At 33.6% G+C, this 13,363-nt stretch overlaps 1 protein-coding gene and 1 non-coding gene across 8 annotated transcripts in view; both read left to right on the top strand.

Annotated features, from left to right (window-relative positions):
• The first annotated feature begins 2,088 nt into the window (after window positions 1–2,088).
• Window positions 2,089–2,178, top strand: Trnay-gua (transfer RNA tyrosine (anticodon GUA)). The gene is given in 2 exon segments: window positions 2,089–2,125; window positions 2,143–2,178. It is a non-coding gene; the product is annotated as a tRNA-Tyr (tRNA).
• Window positions 2,179–2,748: 570 nt separating this feature from the next.
• The window catches only part of LOC132204029 (uncharacterized), a 71,993-nt gene continuing 61,378 nt past the window's right edge, over window positions 2,749–13,363 (top strand). For 4 of the 7 annotated variants that reach the window (XM_059632276.1, XM_059632259.1, XM_059632267.1 and 1 more), the window contains exons 1-2: window positions 2,751–3,000; window positions 5,430–5,458. The gene's annotated coding sequence lies outside the window, so the exon portion shown is untranslated. Of the gene's footprint in view, window positions 3,001–5,429; window positions 5,459–13,363 lie in introns of all 7 variants that reach the window. The other 3 variants (XM_059632294.1, XM_059632285.1, XM_059632301.1) reach the window with 2 other exon arrangements.

Raw genomic sequence — 13,363 nt, 5'->3', positions numbered from 1 at the left:
TGAGGGTTTGGTAACAAGGGTGAATGCAATAAAAGTTGATGTTGCGTGATTTTCGAAAAAGGCAATCCATGTGCGTTATAGATTTTATTTTATTACTAATTTAGAGTTTAATTATAATTAATTTTTTTATCCGTGATACCAAACACAAATAGAAAATAATTTTTTTATAACTGTTTGAAATTTCATATGCAGTTTGCTTAATAGAACGCAGGAATTTTTGAAAAAATTGAAGCAAACATTATTTAATGTTTCTTAAATAAAAAAAAAGCAGTTGCATTATATTTTAACTTTTTGTTTATCAAAAAGATAAAAATAATATTTTGGGGGGGGGGGGGGGGTATTCACACGCTAAGTTATTACCTCAGCGATGCTCTCTATTAAAATATACCAGCATTAAAAAACTTCAAGCCAAAATTTTATTAATGTAAAATCTGTACGTTGTATTGCCCTAACTATTCTAACAGCATTAATATTAAATTCTAAAAGTACATGCGACATTTTTTTTACTTAATTCTCATTTATGCTCGCTTTTTGTCAGCTCACTGTTCGCGACCTCAGACGCAGGAAGAGTCTTTAACAGCCTCTCAGTTAGGTGCCGCGGGCGCTAATAGCATGTCGGAATGTTCAAAGGAGAAAAATCGCCCCGCGGTCAAAAGGAATCAGGTATGGAATCAACAATCAAAGCAGTGCTCGTTGTTGCTGTTGCTACCCCTTTATTTTTAAGAGAGGATACAATAATTTAATTAAAAGACTGATTTTTAAATTGAAATAGTTCTGCAAAATTATATTGTAACAAATTTAAAATATTATAAATTCATATTTTTTTTAAAGAATACGTAATCAACACTGCCTGACCATAGTATAAATTAGTTAAATAAATAAATAATATATATAAATGAAGAAAACCAATATAGTTTTGGGAAATCCATTCCTAACGCATGAAAGTCTGGAAAGAAAAGGAAAACTTATACAAATTATACCAATCATGTTTTTTTAATTTAATTCGTTAATTTTTAAAAGTTATTGAGTGCATACATAATTATCCAACATAGATTTTCATACCCCGTTGAAATTTAAAATATTTTATTGTTATATTGAGTAAAAATATTTATAAAAAATTATAAATTACAATTACACATAACTACAATGCAATACAGAGTCCCTCATCAAAACGTAAATTTTGCAAGTAAGTACGCTTGCAGAAGTCAATTCAACGCTTGAAGAGTTTTGGCTTTGGCCAATATCGCACCCTGCTTTTCAATTGTCTGTGATCGCATCTCCATAAAATGCCTGTGGCAGTTCCATGAGGGCTTAAAATAATCAGCGTGTGCTTCATAAATCATAACGACGCTCTTTGAGGAAACTCCAGATCCAGAGGCCACATCTCATGCTGGGACCTCAGGCAATTGCAACCCAGCAATCAATCATGATTGAGGGGTTAATTGGACATTCCATATTCCATGTAAAAAGTACTAAAAATTAATAATTTATTAAAAGTCGAAATTAATTTCAAAGTTAAAGTAAAAATAAATTACATTTTTTGTCAGGCCTCTGTGGTAAACAATTGGCCAAGCAGCCACATACCCACCTTGAACTCGCATTGAATTCCTGTGAGTGGAGGCAGCAACAGGTCTGCAGGAGGTGCATCATTCACTTGGGATTTCAGCTGGATTTAAAGAAAAACAAGTTTTACGAAAATAGTTATTGATTTTTTAAATGGTACATGGAGCATATTATGGAACTTATGTTTAATTCAAACAAACAATTATAATATGACATGTATTATTTGCAGATTAATTGTATTCAGTAATGTTGCGAGTGCATGCGCCTATCGCGGCTTGCGTTTATATTGATACAAAATGGCATTTAGTCTGTCTTTCTACCGGAAGGTGTCGTGAGCAACAGTACAAAGAATACAATAATTTATGTAGTTAAATTTTGCTGTTTGATATTAAAATTGACTTCAATTATCATTTTAAATGAATGTTCAAAGGAAAATACAGAACATTATTTCATTGAACCGTCGTGAAACACGATAAAACAGCAATGAGTTTTAAATACAGTAATTTTAAAACCCTCTGAACATCTCCTCTGGTAGCTCAGTTGGTAGAGCGGTGGACTGTAGAAGGATAAATAGCAGACATCCATAGGTCGCTGGTTCGAATCCGGCCCGGAGGAATCTTTTTAATATACTTTTGAAGTGATTGCAGTATAAATTTGCGGAACCCTTTTAAAATTATCCTGCACTTGTATTTTTTTTTAAATTTATTATATTATATTATATATCAACAAACAAAGTCTTACAGGTACTGAAAAGAATACTACATATGAAATTATAATGAAAATATGAACTTACGCTTCTTTTTTCCTGTCATTACAATATCTATCAAATTTGATATTAATATATATGCATTCTCGTTTTGAATAGCATTTTATAGCTTTATCATCGCTTTATAATAAATACTTTTCACATACATTATTAAATTGATAATTATTATATATTAATTTTTAGAAGTATTTTTATAATAATTGCATTTTTGTAAATTTCCTTATACAGATTTCCAAATTAAATTTGAAATAAAATGAAAAAAAAACTTTGGCTGGAAGATGAAGAGGCGCACAATGTGACGTCACTTGCATGTGTGTAGTACGCGAGAGAGCCGTGGTGTGTGTAGCCGCAGACAATCTAGATCCTTTCGCGCTCGGGTGCGCCAGATGCACGCTGCTGCCGCGCTCGCCCGCTGATCTCTCAGCTCTCAGTGTGCTCGATCCTTGTGTTGGGGAAGCGGAGTGAAGTCACTTGATCGGCCGTCGGTGCGGCAAAACAGCCCCTTTCTCGCGTCCCTTGTCACGTGTCCAGCCTCTTTTCGGCCGGCTAGAAGTTCGCAATCGGTGCCCGTCGTCGGCGCCGTCGGACAGCAGGCCCCGACCTGCCGGCGCCCCCGCAGCGGAGCCCCTGAGAGAAGGTCAGGAACGCCCCCTCATTCACTCGACCACACGGTGAGTGGGTGACTCCGAATGTCACTTTGGAATTTTTTTGGATTTATGTTTGCCCTGGCTGCGCTTTTGTATTTTTGGAAGAAAAATAATTTATTAATCAAGCAGGTCCCGTCTCGTTTGTGAATGGGGCGATAAACGAACGGCGTGTCTGTCGACGACGTTGGTTCTTATCAGTCAGTGTTTTTGAATCTGCCGTAGAGAAATGTGATAATGGTTAATGACATCAATGAATGGAATTTCTCACCTCTTTAAAAGCACTCCATATTTTTGTTGTTTCAATTTCAAGATATGATTGATAATACACCGTTTTGAATTTCAAAGCCAACCAGTTGCCAACTATTTCAGTTAAATCTCTCCAAACACATTAAATGCAATTAAAATCTCTTTCATAAAGCTTTGCTAGAAATATACCTGTATTTTTAATATCATCTGCCAAATTTTCATCAATAGTAGATTTGAGAATTGAAAGGTTATGTTACTAACAAGGAATGCTATGGAGATGACATACCCCGATTTCAATGAAAATTGGTGTACATCTTCTAATACCCATTGGTACCCCAGAACGGCTATTAATTTTTGCCCAATTTTCCTTGTTTAATTTTTGCCATTTAAACTCCATGTAATTTTGGAGAAATCGGATGTAGGCAAATTATATACACAGAGGACGATTTTGTTGCCTACATTTGATAGTTTTTAACATGCGTTTTAATGTAAACTACCCTCCCTTGTGAAATTGGGCAACTTTTGATAGCCATTCCAGAACACCCAAGGGTAGTGCAAGTTGCATACCAACTTTCATCAAAATCGGCGTGTCACCTCAGTAGCTTACTTTGTTAGGTTACTTTTGTATTAATTATTGATTTTAATGGATTTTAATGTGCTCATTTTTCTCCTTCAAACTTTTGGACCAATAAATTGCCGTTGTTATTCTGAGAATGTCGTATAATTCTTTAGAATTGTTTATTGGAGCAAACATGAATATTTTTAAATGGTATGTTTGCTGTCATTTTTAAATTAAATTAATTATAAGTTCATTAATCTTAATGAAGTAAGGAAAAATTTAACGTGTCGTTCTTCCTGCATATTTTGTTATGCAAATTATGTTGTATCATCAGTAATCTATCAGTGAACAAGTGAGAAGAAAAAATAAATATTAAATTAGTTTTTTTCAATCATTCAATTAAGTTTGAAAATATATTTTGTTTAAATTAAATAAATTTTATAAATAATTTATATCAATAAAATTAAATAAAAAATTAATAAATAAATAGTTAAAAATTTAAAGAAAAATCAGTTCGTTTTGATCAATTATTTTAAAACTCCAAGTGACTCTAGTCAAATTTAAGCAATATTTTTGAAATGTAAACTGTAAAATTATGAAACAAAAATGTCGAGTGTTTTTTTCTTTTTTAACAAATTTACTCACGAAAAAAATGTAAATTTAAAAAATTGAATCTAGGGATTGATTCCTTTAAATCTTAATGTTTGACCATTCGGCCATGAAAATTCTCTCTTAATATTGGAATTTTGCAACACAGTTTCCATTGAAAATACTAAAAAGGTGCACAGATGAAAAGGAAATTGTATGAATTAAATTATCAAAGAAGTTTGCATTTATTTGCATTATCATAATTCTTTATGCGTTTTTTCCGAGTTGCACAAGGTTGGGAAAGTGAAACCGCGATCACACCCCGACGGTTGCGATCCGTGAAATGCACACGCGGTGGACGAACTCACCGTTTCAAGCATCACATTATGCCCAAGTGCCGGGAAACAATGTAATCATTGTTGTCGCAGGTGGATTAAAATATTATTTTCGCAACGAGCATTCAGAGCTCTCTTAATATTGCGCGCCACACTCACCGAGTGTGCATGACTTTGGCGACAATATCATTTTTTCCCTTTATTCTCAACTCGAGAGCTGTTTCGCAAGGGATGCTGGGAAGCGATTGTTTTTATTTCTGCGGGGAGCAATAACCTTTGCAATATGCTATTTAAAAAAAAATAATAATTTCAAACAATCAATGATTAAAGGTAAACTATTAATAGATTGGGATTATAATTTATGATCACACAGAACGTTACAACGCTAATATAATTATATGCATTTCTATTTGATTTGTATAACTATTTTTTACTTTATGAATTCAAAATAATATATTGTACTACACTAAAATATTTATTTCAATCTTGAATACAGACTGTGATAAATAATACATTATTAATTTATTCAACTTTTGTAATTTATGTACTGCTATTGATTTTTATAAACGACATTATGCTATTTTTTAGAACTTGTCAAATAAATGTGATTAAATTTTAATGAATATTATATAAATAACTTAAAACTTCCATTTATCATTATTTATTGTCAATTTTTATTCAATCATTGTCTCACAGATTATAATTTTTAAAATTTTATTTTCCAGGTCATTGGACTGTTTTGTCTTGAAGATTGGTGAGTAACAATATTTTAGGTTGACTCAACCTTTTTTTTTTAATTTTCATGCGAGCAAATATAGGTAAGAAAGTAGCAGAAGCAAGGGACTGATCTCTCGCTGCTGCTTAATTTCCACTTATGCAAAGCTTAGCGCTCTCGAGACTTATCGGATAATTATCGGCTTATCTCGAAAACGCGACCGATGGAAATGCCTGTCCTTCCTCTGTGCAGCTTGTAGAGAATTAATAAAAACGCGGCGTTTGTTATCAATGCTTCAGTAAGGCACGAAATGAGAAAGGTACCAAGTTGATTGCTTCTCGTCGCAAACTCGAAAGCACTCCAGCGTAAATAGCAAACCTATCAGCCGGTCACGGAATGGAAATTAAGCAAATCGCCAAAGTTAAATTGGATTCTCTGCTTGCTAATTCCGTCTGCGTGCTTGCTGCAAATTGCCAGGCTTGCAATTGGTAATTATGCAGCAGCAAACTTATTTTTAAATAAAACATTACTTAAATTTTGAACTTATCAATCATATTATGATAAAAAAGGAAATTTTAGGCGACGAAAACGAGTGTCCTTGGAAGTTATAACACTCAAATTGTTTTTATATAATTAGTTTTTAGGTTTTCCCCTGCAAAATTTTAATAAAACGTCATTAGACACGCAATCCATAAAATCCTTTTTTTTTGTAATTTTTGCTCGTTATTGAATTAAAATCAATCAGTTATTTTGGATTACTTAAACAAAAGCATTCAAATTTAAAATCTATTTAATAAACTTTTTTTAAATCATAGCAAACAATGGCAAAAAAATGATACAGCTTTCAAAGAAAAAAAATTTGAAGATTAATTATTTATTATATCACTTTCTCTTTATTATTAGGTTATTGTATTGAATTTCAAAATATTGTAAATTTTAGCTTCCTATTAAAAAGATAAAAAAATGCATTTATTTTCTTGGATAAAGGAATTGACCTTTGGAGAGATGTTTATGGATTGAAAAATAGTCTACGTCTTCATGTTGAATAATATTCTTCCATTCGAAATACATAATATGAATCTATACTTGCTCTAGTTACGGTCTAAATATGTCGTGAACCTCAGGAAAATTAAAAAAATTATGAGCAACTAAATATATAATTTAATTTTTTCCACAGTCTATATAATGAGAAGAAAAATATACAGATCTCTAAAAGTGGCCATTATGCTTTACAAAGTTGCATTTTTTTTTGTATTATAAGTATTTCCAAATTTACCCTCTGTTAAAAAAAAATCTACAAAATTATTATAGCCAATTGGGCTACATTAAGTGTCTAGTATGTGAGCTACATCCGAATCATAAAAAATATTCATATTAAATTAACCAAGGCAATTTCAAAAATTGATCAAGCGTGAAAAAAGATGAGGTTTTTGCTGATAGGAGGCACGCGCTTGGGATGGAGCAGCAGACTAAACGCACTATACGCTCGTTTTGTGAAACATCCGCAGTCAAGTAACCCACTAACGAAAAAGCACACAATCACGCCGGCATAATCAATTCCACCCATAAGTGGCGCATCATCGCGCAAAGAAGACAAGGTCGCGGGGGCTGGGCAGAGGATCGGATGAAAAAAGACGCGAGGTGTGGCCCTGCCTGGCTGATGCGCAGATTTATTTTGATTTGCGACACACACGGTGATCGCAATCGGGCGTCAGTCAATATCTTCCATCTCATATTCCACCCTCGTCATCGCAAAACAACATGCCAAGGTCGAATGTAAAGGGGTGGTCCGTGCAACCCCTGCGCCGATTCTCTCGCCCTGCTGCTGTTCGCGGCTGAGTTTTAATTAGAGTAATGCGCCGAGTGCAGAGAAAAGAGGGTGTTAATAAGGGATCGCTCTTGAAGTTTTCCGGCTTCTTTGTACTTATATTTCCAGTTTCCACCCTCGGTGAGTGAAATTACTTCTTGTTTACACATACAAAATGAACAAACTTGAGCTAGGGTCTCATTTTAGTTACAAGAATTTGAGCCAAATTCTTTACTATATTTGAACATGGCGACTTTTTTAAGTGATAAATTCCATGGCACTTGCCGTATTAAATAATTTCCTTTTCTAATATTTTCTACTCAAAAATGCAAATGTTTAGTTTTAGTTTGTAGTTGCTACTTTGTCCCTCATGAGAACCATCCAAATTAAATACAAGAAACGCAAAAATTAAAACAAGAGAGAGAAAAAAGAACATCTATATTGATTGATAATTTGCTTTTTCAGTGTTGATTTGAAATCATTTAAATTTCTTTTTAGCACAGATTTGATGGCAATGTAATTTTTTCCGGATTTTTCGAATGAAATTTTTTTCTATATGAATCAAAAAATTTTAAAAGCCTTTGACCAGGCAAGAAATCAGAACAATTTTTTATATTTTTTTCATGAAAATAAATCCGGCTTCATCAAAAAATGATCACCACGAGTGCCAAAAGGTTCAACAACAACAACTTCAAGAAACTTTATAGAAGTTTTTGTATATAAAAATCAATAAAAAAATTATTGGAAGATTGAATTGTGCTGAATGCAATCCAAAGGGGCTCATAGAAAAATTCCGAATTTAAATTTATTTTTATCTTTAGTGCGTTTTATTTGCAGATTTTAGCATTAAAATTGGAACATTTGGTAAAATTTATATTTTAAATTGTCTGAACAATTTCTTTTTGTTGTTGCGGGCTTTAATTTATATTCCCAAAAATTTGATAAGACAAAAATCATTTTATAGTTATTTTTAAAAGGAATAAAATAGACTATTATTTTATAAAAAATTATAAATTATTATTTGCTACTAGGTCCATTGTCTCTGATTAAAAACACCTACACTAGGTCGTAAAATGAGTGACCCTGCATGTCAGGCCGTAACCCCGAACCGGCAATATATCAATTAAAGTGCAAGAAAACTACTTGCACGCGGCGGCCTAAAGAAAACACGAAGCAACTCATGCCGGGTCGAATCAAAGGGGAAAACAAGAGAAGCCGTTTGAAATGTAATCTAATGCTCGCCAAAGGAGGAAAAATATAGAATCATTTTTATATTTTTATCTGCATCCAAACTGTCAGTCAGCCGGTCGGTTTCCTTCTCTGGTGTCGTTATTAGAATTGTATAAAAAGAGCTGCCGCTCCGTCGCCGCTGCCACTTTTACTTTCAATTAAAAATGTAATCGAACGCCTCGTGAGGTCAGCCACTGCAAAGTCAGCGCGTCGACTGACTTAATTCTTGCGGTGCTTCCACTTTCAGTCAAAAGAGTAATATGCACGTGTGCCGACATGCAAATGAGGAAAAATCAAGAGCAGAAAAAGCAAGTGAAGCACATCAGGGTTGGACGAGTTATTTTGCACTTTGCTCAACTTGCTCTATGACAGTTCGTGACCTACACTGAACTGTCAAAGAGAATTAAAGTCAACGTGAAAGCTATTTAATTTTGTAATTCTGGCAGTTTGGTTTATTGGATCTAGAATACTAATGAAGCCATATTTGTATTTATTCATTTTAAAAGAAAATAAAAATATATGGAAGAAATCAAGGGAAATTTATGAAAAATTAGCGCGTATGCCAATTAAGATTTTCAATTTCAAAAGGCAAATTGCAATTATTTTAGCAATAAATAGCTGTCCTGAAGGATTGTAGAGTAGAATAATAAATTATTTAATATTAAATCTGCTTTCGGAACACAAAGTACGAAGCAAAAAGGTGCATGACTCGCAATAATCAAAGTAATTTAAACCGCAATTCACTTCAATCAGCGTGGAATAATAATCAAAGGGCACCACAATATCCATAAAGGGTTAGATATTTTTTCCGATTTGCATAAAATAACAACAACAAACCAACAAATTGAGTCAAATCAAAGGCACGATCAAAGAGCCGGTGTGCGTCAATGTCGAGTTTAATTATACCACGGTGGCAGGTGTCGTCCAAGATGTACTACAACCACTTTTCAAGCTGCCGCTCTACTACTTATTTCGCTTGAAGACTTGTTCAGTGATGGTAATTACTCAATGGAGTGTCAGAAAGGAGCAGTGGGTTTGCAATGCTTTACGTGGAAGTCATTGAAACTGCAACGGTAGAACGTAAGCGTCTCCCACACGTTAATAGAAATAAAATTGATAATTCTAATGTCACGCTAATCTCGCTGAAAGTTTCTGCAATGTCTGCATGCGATCTAAATTCAAGTAAAGGAAAGCGTGCACTCGTGTGTTTTTATACATGAACTTGGGGGAAAACTGCATTGAATTAAATTTATTATTGCTTATGAATGCATCGCAAACTTTTTCAAGAGTTTGCATTTTGCATTGCCTCATGCGAAGGAGCTATAAATAATCTTGACTGACAGTTTACCTACAAATAAATATTGTGCTTTGGAAAAAATATTATTGACTATTAAGTTCTAAATAATTATGTGAATAATTTGCAATAGTTTTTTTACAGTATAATAATATAATAAAAAATAGTAATAATATAAACAGTATAATAAGTTATTCACGTGCAAACATACAAAACGTTTAAACATTTAAAAAAAAGTGAATTATTATTATTTTTTCCTGTATAATAAGACTTTAAATTAAATTTTAATACTTTAGTTTATTTTAAGTAATTTTTATTATATTTTAGCTGTAAGCATTAAAAAATTAAAAAATAAATTAATTGCATATTTTATATTCTAATAAGTTATATTCTTTATGAAAAATTTAATACATAGTTCTTTTCCCTCTCAAGCGTAGCAATTAGCGTTGAATATATTGATATGATTTTTAATTTGGCAAACTTGTTAATTCCATTCGTACGATTTCATGGGCTTTATCATTTTCACTGCGAGTCAAATACAAAAATATGAAACAAGGGGCCGGGCAGGCGATTTTGACGGTTTCGACTTGCCCTCCTCTTTCATATGTGTGCACTTGAACTCCACAAGCGAGAAACTCGAGCCCCGCCGAGCACTATGCACTATAAATGCCTCACTTTGACATTTGGACGGGCCAGTCCACTTATTAAAATAAAGGCCCCGTGGTGTGTGCGCTTCAATCTTTTTTCACAATCTCTCGCACCGCCTTTGAATATAAAATTTCAGAGCCGATTCAGCTCGATTCAATTAAAATAATAAATAACTGGGTAAAAAAAATTAACTCGCCTGCGTAGGAGGCGAAAATGGGAGAGTTGTATTTCTGAAGAGAATTTTCTTTCAATTATCGCTTAGCTGATCAATCAGCCGACCAATAATTAAATCTTAAGGCAAAAGGTGCGGCGCAAAAACTGACTAGGTTTACAGGGAAATTTATGAATCTTCATGCCTCTTCAAGCAGATAACTTTATTTATGCGACGTGTGTAATTATCTATATAAAATGAAGAATTTTTTTTTTAAACATGAAAATCCGCAGGCTGTTTTAAAATTTTTAGAGGTGCTGCTCAACTCGTCGTTCCTTCTTGTTTCCCAATCATGCTTCGCTGAGACATTTTGTTTATTGACTTTTCGCCACCACGTGTTCAGCATGCGCCCAAATATTTCCATCTGGCAACGATTTAAAAATGTAAGGGTGAGAAATTGATCACAGTTTACAAGCATTTATCAAAGGATGCATTGATAAAGGAACGAAATAAAATGGAGATTTTGAATGGCAAAATTGTTATTTCACACAGGAAAGTATAGGATAATAAAAAAAAATTGTCTGTGAACTTTCAATTTTCAGACTAACAAAGACTCTAGAATTTTGAAATACTATTAAAATGTGCGTGTGTGCAATGTAACTTCAGGAAAAATGTGAAAACATTACAAATTCACGTATTTTTTTCTTATATGGAATTGTCTTAAATTATAAAATATATGGAAAATTGTAAAATTAAATACAAATAAGCTGAAATGAGAATTGCCTAAAATTTATACATACAAATTCTGAGCAACGTTTTTAAATATTGTCATTAAAAAAAAAAAACAGAACCTTGCATGTGGAGATATTTCAAAAGTTCAACATAGTTTGAGGATCAAAATGTAGTAGCAACGAGGCCAATTTTTTATTTAATCGCTTTTTATCGCCTCTCTTTTATGGCTTAATTTACGTCAGCAAAGTGGATTTCCTGCCCAAAGAAAATCTCCTTACATCATCTAATTAGCCCAATTTTATGCAATCGCGCCGATTTTAACGGTCAAACGGCAGTAAAACGGAATATTAGAGGCATCCGCTCCAAAATGAGATCACAGCCGTGAGGGCATCATCTAGCTGCCTGTTTTTTTCTAGTACAGCAATATTGAATTCTTGAAAGCCGCTAATGACAAAGAAATAAATGAGTTGATGGGCGGCTGATTTAATGGCGTAGGAAATCAGGCCGTCCGAGTTGGTCGCTTAAATTTCAGCGCGTGTTCATCACACAATGGTTGGCCGGCCAGCTAGAGTTGGCTGATCTTCGCTTCTTTGTACACGACGAGGTCACCTCTGGCGTGATTTGCATAATCCGCCAAGATAATGCTGAAAGTTGGCTGGAAATCACCATAATTACTCAACTTTCCTAAATCACGGTGACTTGCGGAATTAAAAAATTTGATCAATTAGCTTCTTGTTTGTCTCCTTTTTTTTAACTGAAAGTTGCATAATTTGACAGGCCACAGTAAAGTTTATAAAAAGTTGATTGAGAAATAATAACAGATGAATTCATTCAATTGAATGAATGAATTCATTTATGCATATGCAAGACAAAAAAATGACTTTAAAATAACAAAAATTTATGCCATTCTTAATCATTCGAATTTTGAGCTTTTCAATTTAGTTTTTCTTATACACTAATAAACATCTCTGTGTCTCAGTTTTATTTTTAGATTAATTGGCTTTCTAAAGAATTTGTTTGCAAGTACAAACTATATAATATAAGTAAGGGACGATTTGCTTTTTCGTTTGTTCATTTTTTGTTTACTCTCATACAGCTCTCATAACAATTACATGATTTGTCATCCTGTTGTGAGATTTTTTCGCACTGACTAGTAAACATGGTTTTTGTCATTCATGTGTTGGCTTTGCGGGTTCATTGACACTACAGCAAGGCGTCGTAAAAATATAAAAAGCGCTCTTTCACCTCTCTTGGCAAATTAAGTCTGTCGAGAGCTTCGGTCCGTTTTTTTTTTTTTTTGCGAAACCGGCGCTCGCTGATTACACTAATTTGCTCCACAGCGCGCGAGATAAAGCAAAAAGATAGAATATGAATGGGTCTACGCGAGGAAAGTAAAACTGTAAAATTATTGGCTCTGCCCCGGACTTATAAGGAGCGAAAAAAGAAATCGATCCGGCCAACTTTTGTACGATAATGCATGCAACACAATTCCTGTTCCTCTTCAAAGCACATATATCGGATTCTTGCACATACATTCGGCGCGTTTTGCGTACTTTTGTGAGAGAAACGAGTCACAAGAAGACACGCTGTCTCATGAGACGAGGAAGCCATATGGGTCAAGCATGACCTGAGGCGTAAATAAAGCTGCAGGCTGGATCTTGATAAAGAAGAATTCTCTTGGCTAGAATTTTCTCACAGCCGACCGAAAATAAATGTTCTCGTGGCATTGTTTCCCGTTGACGCCGCAATTAGTAGTTCTTTCAATACAGAAGCGATTAGCAGAATTCCTTTTCAAAGATACGACTAGCGGGTTATTTGCAAAATTTAGCTAATCATTGTTCTCTTACAAATAAGAAACAATTTTCGAGATTTAATCTCTGTTTGTCTTTCTTTTAGAAACCATGGGAAAAATAAAAAGTTCTCCGATTATTTTTTTACACAATCCCAGCCTTTCAAAAGTTCTCAATAATTAAACGTTTACTTTTCAATTTGAAGGTAAACTAGAAAATGATTTTGCAAAATTGTTTTACAAATCTTAATAAATTTGCAAAGTTTCATAAGTCTCCAGAAATTACTTTTTTT

The sequence above is a fragment of the Neocloeon triangulifer genome, unplaced genomic scaffold (assembly GCF_031216515.1).
Source record: "Neocloeon triangulifer isolate White Clay Creek 2 clone unplaced genomic scaffold, ASM3121651v1 ptg000002l, whole genome shotgun sequence".
NCBI classification, from domain to species: domain Eukaryota; kingdom Metazoa; phylum Arthropoda; class Insecta; order Ephemeroptera; family Baetidae; genus Neocloeon; species Neocloeon triangulifer.
This window is presented reverse-complemented; position numbering and strand designations above follow the sequence as displayed.